We start from the raw sequence: 7,827 nt of genomic DNA, 5'->3' as shown, positions 1-7,827 counted from the left end.
AAATGTGCCGCTTTTCTGCCTGGCTTCACACATTGTAAAAAGCAGCCGTGTGCGGATTGCTCAGTGTCCACACGTCGGGCTCCTGACCCGCTGATGGCTCCGGAGCCCATTATTGTAATGGATTTGCTATTGGGAAGAAGAAGGGGTCATCCGCCTAATAAACCCCCGCCCCTGGTGGATCACGTTCAGCAGCCCATCTTCCACGCAGGTTTTCACTCTCACGGATTTGTTTAGTGATTTCTGAAAGACAGACAAGCTCTAATAAGTGCCCTGAGATACAGGCAAGACACCACAGAACTGCAACAAGAAACACAAGACTTTTTGGAGCAATGATTCAAGTTCTTTTTCTTTCCTTTTTTTTTTCCCCTGTCCACCTTCTGAAAGCGTAATACTGTCTTGCTGTTAGGTTTTTTAAAAAAAGAAGTACTGCTAATGAAATGCATAGACAAGTAAAAACATGTCATGCAAATTAGACACCTTTGGGGATTTTGAAAAACTTGTTTGAAGGGCTAATTAAGAAGCTATTAAAAATAATTAATAATAATCTGCTTTTCCCAAATTCTTTTCAGTTCAGAAGTGTAAGTGACGCCATTTTTACTTCACTTTTTAAAACGCGTAGGCTGAAGTGGTGGATCCTTCGTTTACTTGGAAGTCCTTACTAAACTTTTCGTGATGGGGGGTTGGGGGGGGAAGGTAATGCCATTCGTGTCCTTCCTTCCTTGGGTTTTCTTTTTCTTTATCAGTTGTTTCAAGCAGCAGATCGTTCCACAAATGCAGTCAATGTACCATCGCAGGAGTGGTTCTAAAGTCTCACTGGGGGAAAATTGTTGTGAGTTACAGGAAATTAAAAAATTCTTGCAATACCAACCCACTTCTCAAAGTCAATCTGTGGTATCCCTGCATCCATTCGACTCTGAAGTCAGGCCAGCATGATTTTTTAAAGAGTAATTTCCAGCCTTATAAAGGGTCACGCCGTGTATTGAAGCCACATTTGCTTCCGTGTTTTGTAAATTTCGAACTCATTACTGAACCTTTTGTCTCTCAGACCCCCGTGTCTGCCTCTCACCTCGGCCTCATCAATCTGAGCCTTAAAAATCTAATGAAAAATGCTGAGACACATTTTGCATGTGGAAATGCATTAAAACACAAATTGTTACGAACCTGAGGAGGAACTGGCTCTCCAGGATGGGCGGGAGAGGCATACCACTGTTCTTCAGAACCAGCGCACTGCTGGTCATGGCTGCAGGTCCTTGGGAATACAGAGAAAACAACAGGACTTCCCCACTCTCCTCTGAGCCTCAGGGTTCTGTGCCTTTAAGATAAATCCACCATAGCATCTGCTCCACAAGATTTCAAACTGTCCATGCCCTAAGTTCCAGACTGGAAGACAGCGGTGATGCCGTGTTCCCTCTAGAAGGCACGTATCGGAGGTCTCCATGCCTCCACAGTGTTCTGACCCAGGAGCTCAGTTAAGCTGTGGTCAACTTGAAAATGTCACACAGTGCCTCGTAGTAGACAGAGAAACACCACCATTGGGCTCTGTGATTTGGGGGACATTAAGAAGAAGCTGGGAACGATTAAGGGCAGGAGGAGAAGGGGGCAACAGAGGATGAGATGGTTGGATGGCATCATCAATACAATGGACACAAGCTTGAGCAAACTCTGGGCAACAGTGAAGGACAGGGAAGCCTGGCATGCTGCAATCCATGGGGTCGAAAAGAATCAGACATGACTGAGCAACCGAACGACAAAAAGAAGTTGATGAAAGCTGTATGAACGTCTCCTAAACACACACACACACCACATACAGAATCTCTCTCTCTCACCCTCACTCTCTCTTGCATTTCTTTTCCAAGAGCCCACACTAAACTCCTATGATACAGGTAATTGTCACACCTGACTCCCTTCACCTGGGTAGCGGGGTAGTCAGCTTAGTGAAATGAAAAGAACAGGAAAAGTGTAGGCAGGTTGACCTAAGTCTGCAGCTCAGTTCTGCCATTTCCTGGCTTCGTGGCCTTGGTTGAGTCACTTAACTGTCTCTGAGCCTCAGTTTCCTCTCCTGTAAAATGGAGATGATGACTCCTACCTTTCAGGTTTGTGTTGAGAATGGGTCAAAACATAGGCAAAGTGCCTGGTGCTGAAGCTGACACACAGCGGGGCTCCCTCCATGGATGGGAGGCAGTATTTTGGTTCAGATGGTTCTGGGCTCTGATTTGGGGTGGGGGAGGCCGATCCACTGAGGTGGTGGCTGGAGAATTAGAGCTGAGTGCTGCCCTGAAAACTCTGGATTCAGGGATAGAAGAGCTTTGTTCTTTAACACCCTGCCTGACACCTCCTAATGAAATGTAAATGAGGGTTCTAACAAGCCTGGCATTTGCTTTGGGAAAAGGTGCGAGCAGATAGTTACAGCCAGGGCAGTGAGTGTCCTGGGGTCTGAATGAAGCTAGTTTACAGAAAGAGGACCTCAGCTGCTCCCCAAGAGTGGCCCCAACCGCAGGGTTTGAAGAGGCTTTCCCTGTCCACTGGAGGAGGAAATGGCAACCAATTCCAGTATTCTGGCCTGGAAAATCCCATGGATAGAGGAGTCATACACAACTGAGCACACACCCACACACGCTTCCCTCTCCAAGGAGATGAGCTCAGCCTTCTTGCAGTACACCTGTCCCTTCGGGCCTTCCCATGAGTCACCATCCGAGCAGAAGGGCCTGGTGACCTGACAGCAAGTGGACATGTCTCAAGACGGGGGTCAGCCTGTTCCTCCTGCTCCTGCCTGCCTTGGGCAAATGGGGGAAGGGGTGCTTGGATAGAGTCCATGCCCATAGCCATCATGGGACCTGCTCTCATCAAACCTGTATAGACACAGCCTCCTCAAGCCCAGAAGCCAAGGAGGCCAAGGTCCATAAGGGACTCCACCAGGGCACCTCCCTATCTGGAAAGAAAGTGAAAGTGTTAGTTGCTCAGTCATATCCAACTCTTTGCAACCCCATGGAATGACTGTAGCCTGCCGGGCTACTCTGTCCATGGGAGTCTCCAGGCAAGAAGACTGGAGTGGGTGGCCATACCCTCCTCCAGGGCATCTTCCCAACTCAGGGATCGAACCCGGGTCTCCCACATTGCAGGCAGATTCTTTACCATCTGAGCCATCAGTTCCCCTCAAGTGTGAAATCCTCCTGGTCCACGAGAAGATGTGGCCCTTAAAAGAAACACATATGCTACAGCTGCCATATAGGCACGAGCCCTGGGGGTAAAGACACAAGGGATAACTAGGCTGACCCTTCAGAGTGAGCCAAACATCAGGGGCTCTTAGAGCAGCTGTTGGAGCTGTTAGCCAGTGGTCCGGGAAACACCTGTATTCATTCCTCTGCCTCACCTATGGCTGGAGTGTGAGAACCACAGCTTTACAGAGGGTACACCGACCTTACTGCCTAGCATCTGCATCTCAGCTTAACCAGTGTTCTGGGCTCCCAGTCCTCCCAGAGCAGAGGTTCTGGGGTTGCTATGCTGCACTGGGACGGAAGCCCAGAGGAGAACTGGAGGGACCCACAACTCAAAATGCCTTTAGCATCACACTTGCAGACTCACTAAGGATCAGAAGGGGACCAGTGAACCTGACTGCATTTTGCAGTCAGGGACATTGACTGCTGTGGGGGAGGAGCTTCCGAACTGTGGGAGGAGGAATGCTATAACTAGCTCATTATTCTGTACTTACATATGCATCCATCTTTTCTCAAGGGCCGGAATTGAAACTTATTTGGCTCATTCCTCACACTTAGCGAGGAATCGTTTTTTAATACTTTTTAAAATCGATGAATCAGTGGCTAAAAGAACTAATCACCCACAGGAAAACACTGCCCAGCATTCAGCCTGGGGCCAGACATGAGCTGAAACCCTCAGCTGCGCTGTCTCTCGGGATCTTGTGGTCTCCATCCCCAGGGCTGCCCTTCAAGCGGGATGGAATCTAGGGTGAGGAAGGTCATTTGTGCCCCACCCCCTCCAGACATTCTGGAGTTTCTTTCGGGGTTCCCAGTGGGCTCGCCCTGCCAGCCTCCCTCCTCCTCAGGAGCAGATCCACAGTCTGACACGTGGGGAGCCAAGACCTGGCCCAAAAGAAGGGCCCAGAAAGCTGCATCCAGGCCCTGCTGGGCCCTGGAAGTGTGGCTGCTTGGTTCACAGGCTACCGATTGCCGCTCGGTCACCGCCCCTGGGCGGGTATGCGCAAACCCCACTCTGCTGGAGCTCACCCCTCTCCTCACTTGGACCTCAAATGTCACCTCCTTCCCCATACCCCAGCAGAGACGGCCCCAGGCCAACAAGCCTTCAGCACGTGATACACAAACGTGCTCATTTTGATCTTCCCACCACCTCCGAACTGCTGCGGAGGAGATGATGGGAATAGAATCCCCAGGGAGCCCTTGGGGCCTAATGCATCACATGTGCTGAGAGAGGCCAGGCCGGGCCGGACATTTGCAGCTCAGCTCCCGACCCTCCTGGGACCCCGGCTTCTTGCACTTGGGCTGAACTGGGGGACCAGGAGTGGGAGGCTGAGCAAGAAGGACTCGCTTCTCCCAACCAAGGCCACCAGGGCACACAGTCCAGTCCCTCCAGGCTGCTCCATGGCAGGACATTTTCTGGCAACTTCCTAGCCGATTCAAATCCATACAGAAAATAGCATCTCTTCCTCGTGTTTAAGCCCAGGAAAGGGAGACGTTGAAGGTGTCTGGCCCACTGACTCAGCTATTGGGGGGATTCAAATTAAAAATAGAATTGATCATAATCTGCAGACTCGAGTTCCTCCCACTAAACCAAGCACCTGGCAAAGCTGTATTAAAGGACCAGTTTCCAGCCACTATCAGAAACACAGATGGGTACAGGAAACAGGAAGTACAGTGTTGTATGTACACATAAGCATCTGCTCTGCGTCAGGACCAGGAATTACAAGAGTCTGGTGGGGAGACTAGCCATTGGAGGAAGTAGCAGATCAAGTCGGAAAATTAAAACAATGCAGTGGAGAAAGAACAGTCAAGTCAGACAGGCCAGCTTCTACCACTAATTAGCTGTGTGACTTTAGGTCAGTTACTAGCATCTCTGAGATGCTTATCCATAAAAGCTAGCATCTCTGTTTCCTTATCCATAAAAGAGCCGTAAGAGCAGCCGTGTGTGCGTGCGTGCCAAGTCACTTCAGTCGTGTCCGACTCTGTGCGACCCTGTGGACTGTAGTCTGCCAGGCTTTCTGTCCGTGGGATTCTAATGCTAGTCTCCTCTCGCCAACTCCTTGCTGGGCTTCCAACTGCTTCTCAGGTTTTGTCCCCTCCACCTCCTGCTCGTCTTCCAGATAGTTCATTTCTTGCTATGCCCAGTGCCCCATCCGGGCCCTTTCATGGGTCCCTGCACTGCTGCCAGTGCCCTTAACTTGCCTTCCAGCCTCCGACAAGACCTCCTCCAGGCCAGCATCCACAGAGCTGCAAGATGGGCATGTTCGTGATCCATCAAATGATGATGGTGGTGATGATGGTGGTGACGACAACACTGAACGCTGTTCAGTGCTGACTTTATGTCCAGCCCTGTCCCAAGTCTTTTGCTTGAATTAACTCATTTAGGCCTCCCAGCAGCTCTGTCAAGGAAGTGCTATCACTATCCCCATTTTCCAGATGATAAAACTGAGGCACATGGTGGTGAAGTCATTTGCAGAGATCACACAGGAGTGGACAATGAGGCCAGGGTACGAACCTAGGCAGTCTGACCCCAGCCTTCCGTACTTAAGACACTCAGTGGTTTTCTTCATGATCACCACAGGACACAGACCCCAGAACACAGCCCCTCACACCCCGATGCACCCAGCCAACCCTCCAAGCATGCGCTCATCACCTTTCCACAGCCAGGGCTCTGGCCAGGCCAAATGACATACTGTCCACGGCTGAACACAGCAAACACTTTTATGCCTCTGAGCCTTCATGCTTGCCGCTCCCTCTGCCTCAAGCACCTTTCCAAATCCCATCTTTCTCTTCAAGATTCAGCACTAGGAAGCCTTCCTTGACCTCCCAGTCCCAATACATCCACAGCCCCTGCCCTGACCCCAGCACAGCATGTACTCTCTTCGGCATCTGTCTCATCCATTAAGCAATGAGCTCTCAAGAACTCTCAAGAACACTATTGTGTCTTTTTCCTCTGTATTGCCTGCATCTTGCATAGGGTGTGAATGAACAAGCTGGAGACTTAATTTATTTCCAAATGTAATAGAAGAATTTTGAATCAAAGTGAAAATAAAATAAGGGCTTTGAATCCAGCTGCTCTGGGTTAGAATCCCAGTTCCGTCGCTTATTAGCTGTGTGATGTTGGAAAAATTACTTAACCTCTCTGAATGTCAGTTTCTTCATCTGTAAAATGCCAGGGAGGGCATTACTCCTTCAAAGGGTTGCCTTGAATATTGTGTGTGTGTGTGTGTGTGTGTGTGTGTGCGTGTGCACGCACACATGTGCTTAGTCACTCAGTCATGTCCAACTCTTTGCGTCCCTTTTGGACTATAGCCCACCAGGTTACTCTGTCCATGGGATTCTCCAGGCAAGAATATTAGAGTGGGTTGCCATTTCCTCCTCCAGGGGATCTTTCTGATCAAGGGATCGAACATGTGTCTCCTGTGTCTTCTGCGTTGCAAGTGTATTCTTTACCCACTGAGCCTTCAGGAAAGCCCCCCTCTGAATAGTAAGTGTAATAAATTTGATAAAGTGTAGAGCCGTGCCATATAGGCCCTTGCCATTGTGCTGTGCTCAGTCACTTCGGTTGCGTCTGACTCTTTGTGATCCCATGAGCTATAGCCTGTCAGGCTCCTCTGTCCATGGGGATTCTCCAGGCATGAATACTGGAGTGGGTTGCCATGCCCTCCTCCAGGGAATCCTCCCGACCCAGGATCAAACCCGCATCTCTATGTCTTCTGCACTGGCAGGCGGGCTTTTCACCACTGGTGGCACCAGGGAAGCCCGGTCCTTGCCATTAAGTAGGAGCTATTTTGATAATGATTATTAAGTTCATTGTGTGATTATTAAGCTTTTATGTGAAGAGTATTCACATCTGCATGTGTACATGCTTCCATGCACTGACTAGGGCTCTTCTAACCACCCTGAGCAGCCCTAGGCAGGAATCTCTGAGCAGACCTTCTCCTCTCTGCTCCTCACACAATAAAACCAAAAGCCCTTTCCCACCTCAGGACCTTTGCACATGGTATTTCACTGTATGGGATGTTCCTCCCTCCAATGGCCTCATGGTTGACTCCTTTGCATCTTTTAGACCTAGGTATAGGATGTCACCGGAGAAGGCAATGGCAACCCACTCCAGTACTCTTGCCTGGAAAATCCCATGGATGGAGGAGCCTGGTGGGCTGCAGTCCATGGGGTCTCGAAGAGTCGGACACTTACTGACCGACCTCACTTTCACTTTTCACTTTCATGCATTGGCGAAGGAAATGGCAACCCACTCCAGTGTTCTTGCCTGGAGAATCCCAGGGACAGCAGAGCCTGGTGGGCTGCCGTCTTTGGGGTCCCACAGAGTCAGACACGACTGAAGCGACTGACCAGCAGCAGCAGCAGCATAAGATGTCACTTCCTTGGAGGGCCTTCTCAACCACTCTGTCTGGACAGAAGTCCCTTTACTCTACTGCCCATTGTCCAGTTCAACCCTGGTTGGTTCCTTCCATAGCACTTTGAAAATACGTAAGGATTGGTGTTTTTGTCCATCCATTCCATGTCAATCCCAAGATGGTGTGGCATTGCCATCATCTCCTGCTGTGCTTTCAGTGCCTGGCATGCTGTGTGACACTTAGTGGGGAGCTCAATA

At 49.9% G+C, this 7,827-nt stretch overlaps 1 long non-coding RNA gene across 1 annotated transcript; it reads right to left on the bottom strand.

Moving 5' to 3' along the window:
* Window positions 1–248: 248 nt before the first annotated feature.
* LOC133239457 (uncharacterized) lies at window positions 249–3,530 on the bottom strand. Its single transcript, XR_009733836.1, has 3 exons — window positions 3,418–3,530; window positions 1,162–1,249; window positions 249–813 (listed from the first exon to the last, which is right to left on the bottom strand). It is a non-coding gene; the product is annotated as an uncharacterized LOC133239457 (long non-coding RNA).
* Window positions 3,531–7,827: the final 4,297 nt, after the last annotated feature.

The sequence above is a fragment of the Bos javanicus genome, chromosome 26 (genome assembly GCF_032452875.1).
Source record: "Bos javanicus breed banteng chromosome 26, ARS-OSU_banteng_1.0, whole genome shotgun sequence".
NCBI lineage: Eukaryota > Metazoa > Chordata > Mammalia > Artiodactyla > Bovidae > Bos > Bos javanicus.
Note: the sequence above shows the minus strand (reverse complement) of the source record. Positions and strands in the feature narration are given on the sequence as shown.